Below are 22,096 nucleotides of genomic sequence, written 5' to 3' on the forward strand. Positions count from 1 at the left end.
ACTTATCTCAGGGAAAGGACAAATGGAGAGGTTACTAAGCCTACTCAAGAAATCAACGATTAATGGGGATTTTGTGATTTGTGATTGTTTATCTATACTTTATACACAGGGAAATTTTTTGGTATTTATTTTTATCTTTATGATTAATTTTGCTTAATTTTAATCTCTATTCAGCCACTCAGAAGTTAAGTCTATAAGAGACTAAGGTATTTAAACTGAAGTTTTAAAGGAGACTCAATTTAGTGATCATTGGACACCAGTATTCAAATATTTTGGCTATATCACACTCACTCTCAGTGTATGGTACCAACCATCTCCACCAGATCCCCATTTGACAATTCATTATACTTCTTCTTGGTTCCATATTTTGCTTATTCACAAGTGAATAGATGCAATGATTCACTATTACCCTTCCAATTCAGTACAGCACTGTAGCATGTCTAGGATAGAGGCAGAGGGCTGTAGAATCGATAAAAATTATAAATTTTGAAGATACACCTTCTAGATCCAACATCCTATATATCTACCACCAAGCGATAATGTAGCATGTTTTTTTTTCACCATTATCCCTGTTGGTTTTTATATAATGGCACTATATTAGTAAAAAGAAGTTAATATGAGGAGTTAGTAAATATGTTATATAATATTTGTAGTTCATTGATTTGCTTGAGTGGGCACCAGTAACGTGTCCATTGTGAGACTTGTTGTTACTATTTTTGGCATATTGAATATACCACAGGTAGCTTGCCAGGCTGTATCTTATGGATTGGAGTGATAGCACAACAGGTAGGGCATTTACCTTGTACAAGGCCAACCCAGGTTCGTTTCCTCCATCTCTCTCAGAGAGCCTGGCAAGCTACTGAGAGCATCCTGCCCGCACAGCAGAGCCTGGCAAGCTACTCACAGCGTATTTAGTATGCCAAAAACAGTAACAAGTCTCACAATGGAGACGTTACTGGTGCCTGCTCAAGCAAATTGATGAACAATAGGACAACAGTGCTACAGTGACAGTTCTGTATCTTATATTAGTATGGAGTTTCAGACAATATGACATTTCCTGGTTCATAAGTTAATAACTATGGGAAGAAAGTATTTTTGCATAGGAGTTGAGTAGTAGTGTAGCGAGTAAGGCATTTGCCTTGTCTGACCTGTTTTGATCCTCAGAACTCCATAAAGTCGCCTGAGTACCACAGTGAGTATGGGGCCCAGGCTAAGCCCTAAACACTGTCAGGCATGGTCCCAAACAAAAGTGAGGGAAGGAGGGAGGGAAGGAGAGAAAGAAGGAGAGAGTGGGGGGAGGGAAGGAGGAAAGATAAAGGGAGGAAGGAGAGAGAGAGGAGATTATTTTCTTTCATTTAACCTGCTTTCTCTTTGTGGGTTTGAATTTTAAATTTGTTTATTTTGAAGTCACACTTGGTGGTAATCAGGGCTTACTTCTGGCTCTGTGCTCAGGGATCACTTTTGGCAGTGCTCAGGGGTGAGCATATGGGGCCCCAGGCATTAAAGCTGGATTGAAAGAGTGCAAAGCAAGCACCCTTCTGCTGTGCTATCACTCCCATCCCTGCATGCTTTCTTTAAATAAAAATAAAATTGTGGGCTATGATCATATTCACCCTCACTGTTACTCGAGTACGGACCTTTCGCATTTAGATGTACCTGAGGTAAATTCCCCTGTAGGAACAGGCCGCTTTGCATTTGCTGTGTGTGCACAGGGGATAGCTCATGCCAACTCCCTCTGTGCGCTCCAGAGTTCAGTGCTTCAATGCCTAACACTGGTCCCAACTGAAAAGGATTCTTCTCTGATTAACCCCAGAATTTGGAAAAGATTGTTCAAACTTTGTTCCTGTGTTCTGTACTCTTATCTAGCGCTTCATTTCTACTTAGCCAATTAAGAAATATACTTTTCCTTCTGTGTACATACTGCCATCGCCTGTATAATACAGAAACAACAGATTGTATTTTCAAATAGATTTTTATAATGTCCAACCTTAATTTTCCAATTTTCTGTGGTTACTGAATAAATATGGGATAAGGAGTTATATGGAGTAAGTTTAATTCTAAGTATATTAATATTCTAATTCAAATTTTCTTAAACTGCCTTTAGTTTTCTCAGCCTTTCTTTTATTTTTTGTCCTTACCGTTTCTTTTCATTAAAAGTAACTTTATTCATGAAAGATTGACCTACAGCTGTCCTAAATAATACAGCTAAAGAGACTAGAAAACTTATCTATATATCACTGCCATGTAGTATAACTGCAGTAAAGTTGCTTAAAACAACTCCAGATTTTATGTGCTTGAAATTGGAATAAATATAATGTAATGTTCAAGTTATGGTGAGAACTTAATGAGATGACATAGCAAAATGTGATTGATATAGAGTGAGATAATATAGCTAAAAGTGATTCAAATAGTGCCAGCAACATGGTAGTAGGTCAATAGTTATGACTTCCAATTTCTGTATCAGGACGTGTTAATCTTAATAATTTGATGCATCTATTTCTGGCTGGTTATAGTTTAGATATATTCTGTGTTTCCAAAGAGATCCAAGCTATAAAATAGTTAGAATTATCTCATGCATCTTGGAATTCTCTGTTTATTGTAGCAAATGGCTTTTTACATAATAGAGGTCAAGTATATGGTTTCAAGATTAACCATTGCAGCAATTTTTCCCCAGCAACTGTGACCATGAAACCAGCATCATGGAAAATATGCTGTAGTCCCTACAAATAGAAGTACAGGAAAATAAAAATGATCTTTCCTTAAGCTTCAATTTAGATGAGAGTTACATGTTTTTTCAGCATAAGGGGAAAAAAAAGAACCTTTCCAGGTTAGCGACTTCTTGCCCAGTGCCATCTTCAGGTAAATTTGATTTCCATATGCAAACACCCACATTTTTCTAATTCATGAATTAGAGATACTATAAATGTTTCAAAAGCATTTATTTCTGTTTGATCATTTTATCATGAAAGCATTCCTTTAAAAATTTTTCTTCAAAGGTTTTCCCTAATAACCTAGCATGTTAGCATAATTGGTCTAGGTATTGTGAATGAGTGTGTTACTATTATCCTTAACGGGATTATACAGTCAAAGATAAATACATACATATATATTATTTCCAGTGTGATAATAGTAGCAGAAATTATTAGGATTATACACCAGTGTAATTATAACAGGAGAGTGTTAATCCTAAACCAACAGGTAATAATGTACACATTAATAACTTTCCTCCTAAATTTTAGAAAATGCCAACATTACTGTGCATCCTTTACTCATGAAGATTACATATCATGCACATGCAAGTGTTCATGCATGTGCCCACATATGCTCACACACAATTTCTCTGTTTTTGACTGTCTTTGAGATGTCCTGATGCTTCTCTTTGTAGATGAGACAGCACAGAGGGTAAAATATGTTGTCTTAGAGATGAAGTGGACAAGGGCAGAACTAAAAGTGATACGGCTTGCCTACAGTTCATCTGTTCTCTGTGAGTTTGTCTTGCCCAATCCTGTTTTTGCTCATGGTCAATTTGATCTCTCCTTTTCTGGAAATGCTCTTAGGACTCAACCTCACACCAAGCAGCATCGGCTTTCTCTAAGCAGCGTTTGAATGTGAGGCTGAATCCTGAGGCGGAAATGGCTTTGCTGTGGTTTGAAGTCTTTTCTACACTCCCTTCACCCACATATATTTACATCTCCAGCATTCTTAACTGAGTTACAGTCAAATGCTTCATTTCAGAGGCTCAGCCAGGAGGACCTGCCCTAGGGAGTTTATTCACAGACAAATGTATTATTCACAAGCTTGATCTGATCATATAAAATTTGCACTATAACCACACACCCTGAGGAAATTTCTTTCATAAACCTAAATGATTATGCTTAAAAGAATACTATGGGAAAAAAAGAGGAAAGAAAGTATATGAGCTGCAATGGGTGGCATTATTGCTAGTTGGCATTTAGGAAGCCCACAGAGGAACCTGTTCTCAGCCCCCATCCTGATTCCATTCTGCCTCTAAAGTCACTCCGCCTTTCTCTTTCAGGAGCTCATTTTGACAGTTTTGAAGGGAAGAGGGAATGATGAATTAAGTGGAGTTTGTGAAGTATTTTAATGAGGGTTTCTATGGTAACGAGACAAATACTTTTCACAATTTTTATGTTTTAAGCAGAGAAGCATTAGTCAAATCATTTTTCTGAATAGTGAATATAGTAAAACAAAACAAAAACATTATAGGTATTTGGTTACCATCATGTAAGAAAGATTTGCACAGTGCTCCTCATGTTGATAAAAGTTCTACTTAGAATCCATTGGACTATCTTCATTGCATGATAGTCTTCAATATTCCTTTACCCAAATAATTTATTCTTAATTTAAAGTTTGTCATATCTGTGCCTGTCTCGTTTTTCCTTAGGTAGATCATAATATTTTAATATTACTTAATGAGAACACTTAACTTCTTTCACTCTGGCTTTTTATCTCCTTGAAATTCTTATATAGGTTCCCTCACCAGTCCTTCCTCAGCTCTGATTACCTTAAACTCACAGGCCGACTGCAGTAAATGTAATGTTTTTGCATTGAGTATTGGTCAGCAGAACTCTGGCAGTTGATACTGCTACTGCTTCCAAGTCTAGCTCTGCAGAGAAAAACCTATCTATTATTAAAAACCCTATTAGTGGTGGTAAGATTGCACTGCTCCCTCTCACTATAGCTGCTGAGTGTTATCTAATTGGTTTTTATTACTTCGAAAACCCTGGGAGCGTGGAGCTGAAATGCACATTTGCCAACAGTTGTATTCTTTCCTCTGTACTCATCAGAGATGCTTTTAGATCACTTAGATTTTGTCAGCAGGAAAGAGGGAAAGCATTAAAGAGCATTTGGAGAAGACCTGGAAAAGAGCTATAGATCCTAGGTTTTGATTAACTGCAACTGTTCTAGGACTCAACTACACAAATGCACATCCTAGGTGTATCATTTGCTGTTATTATCTGAAATGTAATATATGTTTGCTTTCAGACTCATGGCATTGTCAATTTTTCATGTGAGTGCTTTTGTTCACCTATATGCTTCATCTTATTTGCATTGAAAAAACTGATAACACATACTCTCAGTACACTTCTGCTATTGGTTAATTTATTTAAATAGAAGGAGTCATCAGTGAGTTAACACTTACCATGTATATATTCATACGTGTTATTAGAAAAGTTTTTTGGGGGGTTGATGGTGTTTTCAGTGAGGCAACACCTATGGTGCTCAGGGCTTACTCCTGGCTCAGTGCTTAGGGATCATTCCTGGTATGCTCTGGACACCACATGGAATGCTAGGATTCAAACCCAGTTTGGCCACATGCAAGGCAAACACCTGATTTCTGTGTTATCTCCCAGCACCAGAAAATATGATCTCAGACTGAAGCCAGTAAGGAATTTCACTTGCACACTCCTGTCCCAGGTTTGATTTCTAGTGTTGCATATGGTCCCCCAGTCTCCTCAGGAGTGATCCTTGAGTGCAGAACTAGGAGTCACCTTTGAGTAATGCTGGGTGTGTCCAGGAAAACGAAAAGCCAAGAAGAGATATGGCCTTTCCCTAACCTCAGTGATCAATGTCTCTTTTACATTCATTTTCCCTTGAGAGCACTGTATTATTTGGTTGGCATTTATTGAGATTTAATTATAATATTTAATAATATTACTAGTAGTTGTGGTATTAGCATCTATATTGTCCCCTTGTGATTTTTTCCCCAAAGGTCTTTGTTGCTTTCTGTTAAATATATGAAGCCAGTTTAAGCTTTCTACTTTAATCTACTCACTGATTTGGCTTTTCTTAAATTATGCCCAGTACTCGTATTTAGCTCTCACATTACTATTAATAATATGCTTTTCAGTAAATTATAATAATAGCAAAACTTAATTCAGGGTATATGAGGAGGTGGTTGGGCCACACCCAATGATCCCAGTGATGCTCAAGGCTTGCTCCTGGCTCTATTCTCAGGGATCACACCTACTGGAGCTTGGAGAACCATACGTGGTACCTTATCTTAGGTTCACCATAGGCAAGACAAGTAACTTACCTGCTATGCCTAAAAGCCTACTAACAATAAATTTTGAACAATTATCATACACAAAATGCTGTTCTACTTATTTTAAATGCACTCAAATATTTCATTAACATAATATTTTCTCATGATGTTCTAAAAAGCATAGAATACTATGCTTTCCAATTTGCAGAGACTTAAGACAAAAAGCAGTGAAGTTCCTTGTTCTAATTGTCCAGCTTGTTCTAACTATCATGTTCTCAGATACTTAAGCTCTGTGCTTCTGCTGTACTCTGCTGCCCAGAACGCCCTCTGGCTTGTCATCAGGGTGTCCTTGCCTCTCAAACCTCTCAGAACAAATTCAAATCAACAAACATCGATTGAGCATCTGATAGTGTTCATCCAGATTATCATCTCCTTCATGCTCTCCTCTTGTCCTCTTGTGCATTAATTGCATTCACATGGGACAGATTAGGACCAAAATTATGCTGTGGCTTTTAATGTCTAGGAGTTCATTTCTTGATGGTAAAAATGGTTGTGTTTGGAACACTGAGAAACAGCACTATCAGTCCTTCCTCATTTCCTAATTATTAATAATTTCACCATAATCCTCTCAATGCCCTAGTCTCATCATCATGCATTAATGCAGTTGCTCCCTTTACTTTGACCTCCAAATCTAATCAGTGACTAAATGTTACTTATGTCCCTCTGTACAATTCATCGCCATAGTCATAACTTGACTACAGGCTCTATTCAATTCTGAAGTACACTAATAGGCCTTATTCTTCCAGATTTTATTCATACCAAACCAGTAACCAACATTATCTATGTCAATCTTCAAAGACATTCTATTCCTCCTCTCTAACTCAGCACTGTAGGACTGTAGCACTGTCATCCCGTTGTTCATCAATTTGCTCGAGTGGGCACCAGTAACATCTCATTGTGAGACTTGTTACTGTTTTGGACATATTGAACACACTACAGGTAGCTTGCTAGGCTCTGCCATGTGGGTGGGATACTCTTGGTAGCTTGCTGGGCTCTCCGAGAAGGATGGTTCAAACTCAGATCAAATGAAAACCCTTCAGAAAACTACTCAGGCAGTCCATACTTCCATAAGTGGTCATTCCTCATTTCTTCATCTTTTAGGTCTCAAATAATACATAATATACAAAAGATTACTAACATTGTTTATAGGTCTTGTGGTTGCCTTCTACTTTATATCCCATCCAATGTGGTGTGCTTCTCCCGGTACATCAGTGATGTGGAGTATGAGATGTTGTGCAGTGCCCTCCAGAATTCTAAAGTTTTGTTGGAGTGATACAACTGGGGTTGAATTGATAACTGCATGGTGACTTTGGACTCTGGAAGCATTTCTGCATCTCACTGCTCTCTTTCAAAATTATCAGCCTCTTTTGAACAATTATCATACATGGTTGGTTAATGAGCTTATTTGGCACACTCTGGAGGCAGTTCATGGGCGTGACTGCCAGGATATTGAGAGAATATGGAAATGGGGGAGAACACCCACCCATGACTCTGTGGAAGTCTGGAGATTTTGGTCACAAAACCCACATACCTGATGCATTTATGTGAGAGGCTCCCTGGAGCCGATTGTCAGCATGGTGGTGATTGGGTTTTGGAGGTTTTCAACTGCTGGCACTCTGCTGAGGAGGGTACGGGAGCTCACCTGCCCTCCTCTGAGGAAACTGGATCTGAATTTCAGCCTGGAGCAGGGTCTGGAGGTACTCTTGCAGTTCACAGTTCTGAGAGTGGCCACCACTCTGACCACCCCACTCCCTGCATCTGCCTGGCACCAACTTGGCTCTGCCTCCCAACATCCTCTTTTTTCTTCTTTTTTTTTGCTTTTTGGGTTACACCCAGTGATGCACAGGGGTTACTCCTAGCTCATGCACTCAGGAATTACCATATGGGATGCTGGGAATTGAACCTGGGTCAGCCTCGTGCAAGGCAAAAAACCTACCCGCTGTGCTATCCCTCCAGTCCCCAACATCCACTTTCTTAACAGAGGAATAAATTTTAGATCAACCACAAAACTATGAGATCCCATTACCTTTAAAGATTAAATCTTTTGTAAAGTTATCTTGCATAAAAGTTTACACCCATGCAATTAAAGAAATTAATTTGAGCCCCTAAATATGCCATACATAATTTTATTAAAATTGAACTTAAAACCTCATTGTTAAACCCGAATCCTTAAAGTTCATTAAAGAAAACACAGGTACAGCTTTTAAAGATATTGAATTCATAAGAATCCCTAATGATTCAACAACATTCTCAGGGAAAACAAAGCAAACATAAACAAATGGTACTGTGTCTAACTAAAATGTTTCCACTTTTGAAAGAAACTTCAGCTAAAATGAAAAGACATTGCTGACTGACATCCAAGGACAGTAGATACAAAGGCCAGGAGAATTGCCCCATAGCTGGAAGCCTGCTTCATGAGCGGAGAGGAGAAGGCAGATGGAATAGAAAAGGTATCACTAAGAAATGATGGCTGGCGGAATCAGTCGGGATGGGAGATATGTGCCGAAAGTAGATAATGGACCAAAAATGATGACCTCTCAGTGTCTGTGTTGCAAGCCATAATGCCCAAAAGTAGAGAGAAAATATGGGGAATGTTGTCTGCCATGGAGGCAGGGGGATGGTGGGAAAGGGGAAAGTATACCCGTGATATTGGTGGTGGGGTATGTGCACTGGTGGAGGGATGGGTGTTTGATCATTGTGTGATTGTAACCCAAACATGAAAGCTTGTAACTATCTCACAGTGATTTATTAACATGTGAAAAAAAAGAAAAGACATTGCTGAAGGTAATAAATATTCATATATCATATAGACGACAGTGGCATATATTCTCGATATAAAAAAGAACTCACAAAATTTAACATAAAAACAAAAACTTAATGGGGGTAGAATATGAATAGACTCTTTCTCAAAGAAGTCATTCAGATGGCCAGCAAGTGTATGGAGAAGTTTTTATTATCACTTATTATCAGAAAAATACAAATCAAAATAACAGTGAGATGTCACCATACACCAGTGTGAATAGTCTATATCAAAAATCCTAGAATCAACTAGTGCTAGCAGGGACATGGTGAAAAACAAATAACTCCTTTTCCCTGCTGCTGGGACTGTCAATTGCTTCTATCCTCATGAAATAATTATGTAAACTAGTTTTATTTGTGATTTTTAAAATATTTTAATCTTTTAAAATTTTTTTGGTCATGCCCCATTGTGCTCTGGGCTTAATTCTTTCTCTGTGCTCAGGGCCCATTCCTTGTAGTACTCAGGCAGGGAGGGATAGAATCTGTATTGGCCATGCACAGGACAAGCACCTTACCTGCCATACTACTCTGCAGCCCTGGAGACTAGTTTTTAAAAGATTATAATTGCATTATGATAAGCTATTTCCACTTCTTGGCATTTATATACTACCAACTAAACAATAAGATAGGTACACCTACTTTCATTGCAGCACTGTCTATAGTAACCAACTTGGACAAAAAAAAAAAACCCAAATGTCCAATAACAGCTGAGTGAATACATAAATTACAGTATGTAAATATACTGAAATACTACTGAACTTTATGAAAGGATAGAATCTTACCTTTCAATAAATTAAATAAAATAAATTTATTTAAATATAACCAGAGAGTACCACGTTTACTGAAGTTAGTCAGCGGGAGAACAGCTCCACTTTATCTCAGTCATGTGGCAAGTGAAGAGAGGAACCAAAGGACTTATTTGTGTCTAATGGAAACTAATCCTTTGGCTCTGACAAGAGAACTGAGATTACCAATCCAGTGGGTAGGAAGGAGTGGGTGGTGTTAGCATGGTCTAACAGAAACCAAGCTAGACTAAAGAAATGTTGATTTGCACATGAAACCTAATTCAGTCTAGGGAAGATTGTCTTAAAAGCAATGCCATAGGGGCTGGAGCGATAGCACAGCAGGTAGGGCATTTGCCTTGCACACAGCTGATCAAGTTCGATTCCCAGCATCCTATATCATCCCCCGAGCACCACCAGGAATAATTTCAGAGTGAAGAGCGAGGAGTAACCCCTGAGCATCGCCGGGTATGACCCAAAAAGCCAAAAAAAAAAATAGAGAAAGCAATGCCAGGAGTGATCTCTGACCAGAGCCAGGAATGAACAAGCCCTGAGTACCACTTGTGTGACCTCCAAAATAATATAAATTAAACCAAATAGGAATAAAGGGAGCTTTCAACAGTAGAGGGTTTGTCATTATGATGATGATGGTACAGAAAATTTACTCACCCAAAGCCTAAACACTAATACTAAAAAGTCATGTTACCTGAGTAATAATACATTTTCAAAAAGTGAGCACCCCATTCATGTCACCATGGTGCCTCTGTAATAGAGGGTCATTATTTCAGATTATTATTTTACTGGTAATCCCATTTTACAGTAAATGCAGCATCCCTGCAGTTGGTTCGTGTGTGATGAAAGGAGACAAAGGAATAACAGGCCAATCTGGGTGTCTGTGGAGTCCTGTCCTGTTGGGGTCAGCAAGCTGGCTTCTTGCCATCCAGGGATGATGCCTTTTATAATGAGCAAGTTAAAAAGATAATTATGGAAATCATTCCTGAACTGCAGTGGCCTGTGAACTCTACGAAGCAGAACTCTGAATGTGAAGGGCAGTGCTGCATTGCAGAGCAGAGAGCAAAATCTTACCTCAGCCACTCACCAGGGGTGAACTAAATTTTTTTTTTCATACAACCTCACAGTCTTATTAAACCAAGGCTGCACTACATTGTATGTATTGTGGTATGGTTGCATGCCATGAACATTCCTTTTGTCTGAGGCATCTAGAGGTTCTATTAATAAACATATTGAATTTCATAGGCTGAATCAACCTAATGACAACTTGCTATTCAAGAGGTCTACAAGTAGCTTTTAAATTACAGTCAAAATTATGGCACGAGAAAGGAATTAAACAAAGAAAAAATAATCTAATCTACTTATTTCTTCTCATTCTCAGCGACTGTAATCTACGATTCCTGATATATTACAAACTTTCCCAGTTTCTCTGTACTTCATTACATTGCACAGTAGATGACTATTTCAAGGGATAAAAAAGAATCAAACTTTATGCTGAGAATTGCTTTTCCTAGGTTTTCAATTTTTTAAATATCTTTTTTTTAAACCAGTTCAAACTGCTGGCACTATAATTTAGCTAATGAGAATATCAATAAAGAAACCCTCATGTGCAGATTCTGAGGTCAGTTCATCAAGATTCTTCCTGGTGTTGTGTGTGCTTTAGAGGGAAATGTCCACAAGTAATATGCACATATCAAAGAAGAGGGAGGCCTATGCATTTCTGTTTTCTAATATTGCCAAGGTGCACACCTCCTATAATTTTCAGAGACCCACACTATAATTCACTCTCTGTCCTATGATCTGCCTCTTTTCTCTCTCTCATTAGATTTAATTCAGTAATCACACCCTACAAGCCATTCAGGCAGAAATACCCTTGCTGATTGCAACTTTCACCAGCTACTCCATGAATATCGCTGTAGTGTGTATGTGTGTGTGTGTGTGTGTGTGTGTGTGTGTGTGTGTGTGTTTATGCCGTGGAAAGAAAGACAATATTGCCTATGTCAGAAGCTCCACTCTCTGTTTTGATTTTTTTCTCATCAATCCCCCTTTTCCTATACTGTATCTATGTGAGTTGGAATTCCATCCTTGAGAGTGACAAGGCCAGCTGGTAAAATATTCCTTTCTCATTGCACATAGTATGGGTTTCCTTATTTCTCTTTTAATTTTTCTTTCATTTCCCTACCTCTGTGTTTAAAACAGAATATTACCTAGTCTTCTTAAAGTCTCGCATATTATTGTGGCCCTTTTAAGATTTTGACAACTGAGATTTCTTTGTAGATCTTTACCCTTACATTTTAATGTCTACCTGTGACTGTTCTTTGTCCATGTAGCTTTTTGCTTTTTTTTTCTTTTTTACTCACCTCCAATTTGTTTCCTGTATGTGATTATTTTTTGCTTATTCTCAGGTGAACTTGTGAACATGGTTTCTTCTGCTTCTCGTACCTCTTGTGTAGCATGTATATGTCAATTCTCATTTCCTCTGGGAGAGGAATAAGGAGTAACAGTTGCTGAATGGTGTTTGCATTTTAGTTTAGACAATATATCTATCTCTCCACTGCCTACTTTCATATCTTTATGCATGAGCAGCATCACTCAAACCAAGCTTAAAGCTTAACAGCCTGAAACTGCACAATGCATATCCCATAAAAAATGATCTGGGTTCCCAAATGAATATGAAACATTGATTTGTATGGTAGAGAAGTTAAAAGGTCTAAGGAGGCTAAGATTTTGTATTTTTAGTACTTTTCCTTTATACAGAGAGCCAAAAGAATTTGATTTACATTCTAAAAGATCAAATAGAAGTCCTGGCATTTTGGCCCTTTATATATATATATATATATATATATATATAACGGCGAATCTGCAGATTCTCAATGCATATTCTCTGAGTAAAATAGAGCATCACATCAGAAAGGTACTCATGATGTCACCTGAGGACAAAGGCAGGACCACCCAGATGACACCAATTTACCTTCTTCCGCCTCATCCAACTCTTTTGTGCAGCCTTTGACTACAGTCATGTCATTTCCCATTTTCTTTTTCCGAGCATTAAATAAATGTGTTCTCTTTCTGTAGTTAGAAATAATAAAAACAGAGAAAAGGGAGAAATAGGAGAGCAGAAAATGTACGGAACACAAAGCTCTTGGGTGTCCTAACTACACTAGTACATTTAGTATTTTTTTGAATTTGTGCAGCTTCATGGGAATATATCCTTTAATCTTGCTTCTTTAGGTTTTTTTAGTAAGGGAAGAATGAGCATTGGATGACAAAGTAAGCATATTTTGAAATGTATTTTATTTAAAACATATATGTGTAATATGTATACTATGATATTTAAGAATTATAGAATGTAAAAATTATTCTATTACTTTATTAAAAGGGCTTCCTAGGAAATGTAACCTATGAAACTAAGGGTAAGAAAAAAATGGTGCACTATGTTCTTTTAGCATCAACAATGTATTCAAACAGTGGATAGTTGTGTTGATAAAAAAGATCAGCTGCATTCACCATTTTTACACCTGTGAACCAACATTAGTCCTGTACACTATTCCATGTATTGGTAATTATAACAACTTTGGTCAACCCTTTTTCTTCGACTTTTCTGTATATGTGCACTGGTACAATTCTTGCACTGGTGGTTGAAAACCACTATAATAATGGATTGAGCGATAGTATAGTGGGTAAGATGCTTGCCTTGCATGAGGCCAACCTGGGTTTGATCCCCAACAGCACACCATATGGTATCTTTTGTCTTCAAAGAGTAATCCCTGCGGATAGAAACTGGCGCAAACCCTGAGCATTGCTGGGTGTGGCTCAACCCAAGAAAAAAGAAAAGGAAAGAAAAGAAAAGGAAAAAAAAGAAAAGAAGAGAAAAGAAAAGAAAAGAAAAGAAAAGAAAAGAAAAGAAAAGAAAAGAAAAGAAAAGAAGAGAAAAGAAAAGGGAGGAAGGAAGGAAGGAAGGAAGGAAGGAAGGAAGGAAGGAAGGAAGGAAGGAAGGAAGGAAGGAAGGAAAGAAGGAAGGAAGGAAGGATGGAAGGAAAGAAGGAAGGAAGGAAGGATGGAAGGAAAGAAGGAAGGAAGGAAGGAAAAAAAGAAGGAAGGAGGGAAGGAGGGAAGAAGAGAGAGGGGAAAACAACCACTGAAATATATAATTGTCTTAACAATTCCAGAAATTAATGTTATTATATTTGTTTTTATAGCTATGGAAATAGAGACTCATATAAATTAATACATTTACTTAAAATCACACAAATAAATTGTGAGCAGCAGATTGTGTTTCAGATGATAACAGAAAAATATTTGTGTGGGGGCTGGAGAGATAGTACATGCACATAGCTGGCCCTGGGTCCCCAGTTCCCTTATGGTCACCCAGGTGTAATTCCTGGGAATACCCAGAGTGGCCCAAGAACAAAATAAAATTCTTTATAAATGTTTTATGCAAATGTTTTTTTTTCTATTTATAATGTCTTCCTAGTTAAGTCATCTTCTCTGGGTAAGAATGGGTTGTCTTAATCAAAGAAATGTAATGTCCTACTTTTCTGAAGTTTTCATAGGAGTTCCTATATTTCTTTGTTGAGTAGTTTTATGATTGTAAAGAGTTGATCTTACTTCTTCCCCAGAGCTTAGGAAGCAGTGTCCTATTCTAGTCCATTTAGACTACACTGAATTATCCTTCCATAGCCCTATTCCTGCTTGGAAAAATGTCCTTTTTAAGATCCTATCATATGCACATACTCTACTTGACCTAAGGACCTAACATCTCAGAATTCTTGTCCTGTTTCCCAAGTCTGCACTGGTTTCATTCTTCCTAAGCTCAACTAGGCCGGTCAAAGAGAGCCTTAAGGACCATTTCAGAATACTAACATGAGGGCAAGGGGCCTCATAAATAAATGCAGTGAGTGTTAAGACTGGCGCAGAATGAAAAGAAGAGAAATTGATGTGTAAGGACCAATAGTCAAGGACAGCTCTTCCAGTTCCTCCTTCCTCAAACACAACATCTAGGAATAGGGATTTCTAAATCAAGGGAAACCACACTATCCAGGAGGATATGATAGCAATATTTAGGTATTAGTGCTCCATAAATAATAATGCCCTGGTTTTCATATGCAGTAGAAAATATTCTGAATATCATATTATGATGATTATTTTACTGAGAAAGAAAATTACTGTGCCTTATGATATTTTCAACTTTATTACAATTTTAAGGAACATTTTCTCTGTTATATATATCCATAGTTCCCTCGTGCCTGGTAGAGAAAGAAAGCATGGATAACTTTGTTTTTTTCACTTTTCAGAGGCTGGATCCATTAAACCTCTCATATACATTTCCTTATCTCTTAGACAACAAAGAAACATATGCCTTTTCCCTAGTCACATTTTCCATAAAAATATTGTCGCTGATAATTGGGATTCTTAGATATTTTGTAATTATTTTATTGGGAGTTGTTAGTGGCCACATCCAGCATATCTTATATATTATTACTGACTCTGGGCTCAGGCATCACTTCCTGTAAGGCTTGAGGACCACATGGGATGTCTGTTATCCAACCCAGGTTGTTCTGTGTGCAAGGCAAATGGCCATTATGCTGTACTATCACTCTGGACCTGATATTTTTAAAATCTGACCTTTTAGTTTTGTGGTGAAAATGAAATGAAATAAGTATAAAATCATAAGTAGAGAATTTGGCACATGAAAACAGTTTCACTTAATAGATAGATGATAGATGATAATGTTCTTCCTGCCCTCTCCCTTCTGCCAAAGAAATTCTTTTATATTAGCTGAGATACATGAGGATTCATAACTGGGGTCAATATGTCCTTTTTCTCCCAAGTACTCTTAATGACCCAGTACCATTCTTCTCCATGAATAAATGCTAGAACCTTCAAATACCTGGAGCTCAGTGTTCTCACTAAGCAAACAAAATTGGTAGCTCAAATCAAGTGCTTCCTACTGTATCCATTCTGCCGTCCCTTGTCCTTCCCCTTGATTTCTGTTTAGTCCCTACTCTCACACAGTGTTACTCAACATAATCATTGTTGTCATTGGACTGTTAGCCTAATGTGTGTGAAGCACTTATCTAGGAACCTGCCTTGAGTTGGTATAAAATGTCACACAGCTCATTTGCTTAAAAAAATTGAAAAGAAAAGTCATCTTTTCTGTTTATCTCTAGCTTTCCACAGAGAGTGTCAGTGGTTGATTTTAATCCATTGAAATATAACATTGCTTAGCTTAAAACCATGCAGAGATGCAGAGCTGAGCCCCACCAGATCAGCCTAGTCTAGCTTAAACCAAAAGTTTAGAAGTTTGTCTTCCCAGAGAATTTTTCCTATCTCATTCCCTGCTTCTCATGCTTTAAGCATATCAAGAATGACTTAGCTTTGGACTTGCTGCACTTCCTTTTTTTTCTGTATGAAATCAGCATGCAGGGTGTGATACATTTCAGATTTAAATATGCAATGGTTCTGTTTAGGGCAATATGGGAAGAAAAGTATGCCCTGTAGTCCTGGTTATGTTTTGAAACTAAAAGTGATGAGAGTGTAACCAGAGGCAAGTATTCTGAAGACACTCTTATTAGGGGCATTTCTCTGTTGATTTCTTAAGCAGACTCTGCATTAACAAGATTTTTAGTATTACATAGTTTAATGAGGTGCTAATGAGTGAAGAAGAACTGGGCCCTCTGCTAAGTTCTTTTTACTGCATTGTTTATATGAGGTCAACTGTTCCCTGCATAATTCTACATGAACAAAATAATTACAATATTTTCTAATCTCATTTCTAATATTATCAAGCCAACCTGTTTTAACTGGTGTGTATGTGCACATGTGAATGCCCACATACATACATGGGGGTTAAATTAATATCGGCAAAGTGAACTAGAAGTTTATTATAAAAATGGGGCAAAGACTGATCCCATCACTTCTATTTATTTCTCCTGAAGTTAACTGCAGACTTACTGACAATGAATTTGTGATCAGCTGGAGTCAGTGCCATATTTTACTTAGAACCTACAGGCAACAATATACCTATTGACATCCTGCTGATTATCACACATGATACAGTGATAATGGCTATTGCATATTGGACATGTTCAAATGAGCATATTTGGAAGAGCTTTTTATAACAACTATTAAATAGCTGTTAAAATAGGAAACAGCATTTGCATTTAGCCCCACAAAAGGAAGAAGACAGGGTGATCTTAGTAGCATGTCAACATTCTCTATGCACAAAAAAATGAGGCTATGCAGAGTATGAGAGCCCAACCCACTTACCAAGACCTGAAGAGATAAGCCACACAATAAGCAATGGCAACACCATAACATGTGGCAGAAATGATCAAAATCAGGTAGGCCTCAGGTTCAGTTCCTGGAGCAGAAACAGTTTCAGTTTCCCAGAAATGAAACAATAGAATCTAGCCAACCAAGACACCACTTGGAAAGTCCTTGGGCCCACCAGTTGGCTGAGTCAATCACCATGTCGTATATCAGCAATGACTAGTGCCAGAAGTTGTCTTTTGTTAACTGCAGAGAATGAGGAGTTTAGGTAACCATATGCTATATAATGCCCTCTGAAACTAGAGTCTGGGTCCTTGTCTTGCATCCTGCTGTGTCAGTGTGGACTTTGACCCTAGCTCAAGCTAGCAATAAAATTCCTTGCTTTTGCATCTTGAGAGTGGTCTCTTTCCTTACCCTGAATCCCCTGATTACATTTTTACATTTTGGGGCCTCGCCTGGGTTAAGGAACAAGTCTCTCTGTGTGGAATTTTGCTTCTGGAAAGTCCTCACATCATCTGATTACTGTGTATGAGGAGGACCCCAAATCTGTGACTGGCAAGTGACCTAGGCGGACGTGCTACTGGGTCGCCAGTCAGACAGTGGTATGGGAGAGGTCCCCCGTCTCCTCTGAGATTCCCGTTGGGGTGGAAACCATTTGGTGGAGGGGTCTCCCGATGCAGAATGTGGGATCAGTATTCTCGGGTGAGATCTGGTTGTCTAGTTCTGTTCGTATCTTTGTGCTTTCATATTGTCCTGTGTGTAGCTTTTCATATCTGACCCACTCATATGCCACATTGTCAGAACAAGCCAGGCTCAGACAACTCCTCTGAATGTTCTGACCAATCATTTTAAGGAGAACCGAGAGAAGGTTGGTAACCTCTCAGGAGAAGTGAGGAGAGGGAAGCTTCTCACCCTCTGTATGTCCAGCCTTCAACATTGGCAAGAGACCTAACATGATGTCACTAGTCTGGCCAGGATAGGGGAAGCCAGAGTTTTTTTTACCAGGAGGGAGATCAACTCAAAGGACAGGATCAATTGCTTACCCCCAGCCTGTCAATTGACTAAAGTACTGAGAGTGCTCAGGCTAAACTGGTTCTAAGTATACTTTCTTTGTTCCATGAATACATATAGTCATTGGGAGAGAATAGAGATTTTTTTAATAGCTCTGAATTCTTGTTCCATCATGGGATTAATCCCCCACTTAGAGAATATTTCCTCTAAGCCAGAACACTCTACAGAATAAGAATGGGCATTGGAGTGAGGTTTCCAAAGGGAAGTTGAAAATTACTGGCTCCTGAACTAATGCAGTGAAATATCAGTGAAAGGATTGAACAGAGTAGTAAGAAGAAAGTAACTCAGATGTGTTCTTTCTATGCCATGATAGTTGTTTCTTATACCCTGAGCATTTGAGCATTTGTCATTTGCTTTTCCACCTTCAAGGTCTGGTCATTTCAAAGTAGCATTGCTTAGCCTAATTGAGCTGATCTTACAAATTCATTGCCTGGGGCTCCTTAAAAATTAAGGTAGCTTTAGATTTCACTCCTTGTGCAAGAAGGATCAGCACCCCTGTGTCAGCAGGAAGTAGCTCTAGAAGACAGAACTTCGACCATTTTCCGTTTAAAGATTTAAGGTGGTGAAATCTCTAGGGGAATATGTTACAGGTAGATAGATTAAAGAAGTCCCCCCCTGAAAAGCCCTTACAAATGCCCTGTTGTGAGTCTAAACCCCCTTTACAAAGGAACTCTGCTCCCTTTGAAATTGATTTGGGTCAACTTCCACTACTCCAACTTAGCCTTGAAAGAGGAAGTGTAGGCCAGAATGTATGATCCCTCTCTTCTCTAGTCATCACTAAATACCTTACTTGATACTACAGGTATCAAGGCCCAGGTCAATGTGGTGTTTGGAGCACACTGCCAGAGTAAAGGGGAAATAGTAACTCCTCATCCATATGCATTGGAAGATCTGGTCTGGATCAGGTGACATTAGATTGCCACCAGTGAAATTCGGTGGAGAGATCCTTACACTGTGATTCTGACCACACCAACTGCTCTGAAGGTGGAACAGAATCAAAACTTGGGTTTCACACATAAAAGCTGCCTCCCCCCTTGGAGATAGAATGACACTGAGCAGTGGTGTGTCTGGACAACAGATGATCCCTTTAAGATTGAAGAAAGTGACTTAAAGGACCCATGGGAGGTACATGGGTTATTCTCTGTTTCTGCATGCTATAGTGACAGCTGCACAGTGAACTCCTTACATGCCCAAGATTTGGCACTGGGTACTTTCTGATACTGAGACAGGTATAATCAACCTTGATCTGTGCCAGTTATGGTCCATGCTGGGACATGTGTTTGTTCATGGACCTATCGAGCCTATTGTAACTAAAACTAAAGGGTGGCTTCCCAGCGATTATACCACATGTTAGCTAGAAGAGCCCCTATACCAGGGACCCAACAATACTTGGCTTGCTTGCACGTATGGCCTAACCCCTTGCTTGTCTCCTTCCTACTGTACCAACTCCAGTCTTCTTGAATTGTGTTTAGTGGTCAAGATTGTGCTACAGGTATATTATTGTAGAAGGGGAGCTAGGAAAGTCAACTTGACACCCTGGTCCTAACCCACATGTGACCCCTAGTGCTCCTGCTTTTGCTCCTTATCATGGGCCCCTGCATCCTGGACAAGATAGTGGATTTTGTTAAGGGCAGAATAAATACAGTATAGCTTATGGTCTTAAGGCAGCAATGCACTGGATTAGTCAGGAATCTGCAGTCCATAAAACAGTTAAGCATGCAAGAGTATGATTACTCTTTTTATTTATTTATTTTTAAATTTTTTTTTGGTCACACCTGGCGATGCACAGGGATCACTCCTGGGTATGCACTCAGGTATTACCTACTCCTGGTGGTGCTCTGGGGACCACATGGGATGCTGGGAATCGAACGTGGGTCCGCCGTGTGCAAGGCAAACGCCCCATCTGTGGTGCTATAGCTCCAGCCCCCATTATTTATTTATTTTTAAATATGTTTTATTGGATCACCATGAGATACATTTAAAAACTTGCATGATTATGTTTCAGTCATACAATGTAAGCACCCATCCCTCCACTAGTGCACATTTCCCACCTTTGTTCCCAGTGTCCCTCCCGCCAACCTCACCCTATCTCACTCCCTGCCTCTGTGGCAGGTACAATCCCTCTTATTCTCTCTCTAAGTTTGGGTGTTATGATTTGCAATACATATACTACGAGGCCATCATGTTTGGTCCTTGGCCTACTTTCAGCACATATCTCTTATCCCAGGAGATCCCTCCAATCAACATTGAGTTAGTGCTTCCTTCTCTAACCCAACTGCCATTTCCCCCAGCATGTGGGGCCAGCTTTTAAACCGTAGTGTGATCTTCCTGGCCCTTAGCACTACTGTACTTGGGTGTTATTCTCATATTATGCTACTTTATATTCCACAAATGAGTGCAGTCATTCTATGCCTGTCTCTCCCTTTCTGACTAATTTCACTTAGCATAATACTCTCCATGTCCTCTACTTATATGCAAATTTCATGATTTCTTCTCTTCTAACAGCTGCATAGTATTTCATTGTGTAGATGTACCAAAGTTTCTTTAACCAGTCATCTATTCTTGGGCACTTGGGTTTCTTGGGCACTTGGGTTTTTTCCAGACTCTGGCTATTGTGAACAGTGCTGCAATTAACATACAAGTGCAGATGTCATTTCTACTGTGATTTTTTTGCACCTCTGGGATATATTCCCAGGAGTGGTATTGCTGGGTCACATTGAAATTCAACTTCTAGTTTTTGGAGGAATGTCCAGATTGTTTTCTAAAAGGCTGGATCAGTTGGTATCCCCACCAACAATGAATGAGAGTCTCTTTCTCCCCATATCCGTGCCAGCACTGGTTGTTCTTGTTCTAATTGATGTGTATCAGTTTCTGTGGTATAAAATAATACCTTGTGGTTTTGATTTGCATCTTCCTTATGTTTAGCGATGTATAGTATTTTTTTTCATGTGCCTTTTTGTTATTTAAATTTCTTTTTTGAGGAAGTTTCTGTTTATTTCTTCTCCCTATTTTTTGATGGGGTTAGAGAGTTTTTTCTTATAAATTTATACCAATGCCTTTTATATCCTGGATATGTGTATTGGGTAAACATTTTTTTCCATTCCGTGGGCTCTATTTTTTTAAAATTTTTGTCACTGTTTCTTTTGTGATGCAGAAATTTCTTAGTTTCATGTAGTCCCATTTAAACCATCTTGAAATCCCCAGGATGAATCCTACTTGGTCATGTTGTATGATCCTTTTGGTCACTCGTTGGATTATATTTGCTAGTATTTTGTTGAGGATCTTTGCAACGGTATTCATCAGGATTATTGGTTGGTAATTCTCTTTTTTTTTGTGGACTCTCTCTCTGCTTTTGGTTTGAGGGTGATATAAACTGTTTGGAAGAGTTTACATTTCTTCAAGTTCTTGGAAAAGCTTGAACAGGATTCGGAGTAGGTCCTCTTTGAAGGTTTGGAAAAATTCACTAGTGAATCCATCTGAGCCAGGGCTTTTGTTTTTTTGGGAGATTTTGATTACTATTTCAATTTCTTTGATAGTGATAGGTCTGTTCAGGTATTCCAAGTCTGTTTGGGTCAGTTTTGGGAAATTATAGAAGTCCAGGAATTTATATCTTCAAGGTTGTCTAGTTTCATAGCATAAAGCTTTTCAAAGTAATCTTGTTTATCCTTTGAATTTCTGTGAGTTCTGTTGTGATGTCTCCCTTTTTGTTTCTGATTCTGTTTATTAAGGGCCTCTCTTTCTCATTCTTTGTGAGTCTTGCTAGTGATTTATCAATCTTGTTTATTTTCTCAAAGAACCAGCTTTTGGATTCACTGAGCTTTTGGGTTTATTTTTGGATTTCCACATCATTAATTTCTGCTCTAAGTTTTATTATTTCTTTCCTCCTATCTGATTTGGGCTCCTTTTGTTAGTAATTCTCCAAGACCTTAAGATGTGAGGTAAGTTATTTATGTGCGCTCTCACTCTTCCTTCCTGAGGAATGCTTGTAGAGCTATAAACTTTCCTCTTCACACTGCTTTTGCTGTGTCCATATGTTCTGGTAACTTGTGTCCTCATTCTCATTCATTTCCAGGAATCTTTTGATTTCTGATTT

This window comes from Sorex araneus, chromosome 2 (genome assembly GCF_027595985.1).
Source record: "Sorex araneus isolate mSorAra2 chromosome 2, mSorAra2.pri, whole genome shotgun sequence".
Classification (NCBI taxonomy): Eukaryota; Metazoa; Chordata; class Mammalia; order Eulipotyphla; family Soricidae; genus Sorex; species Sorex araneus.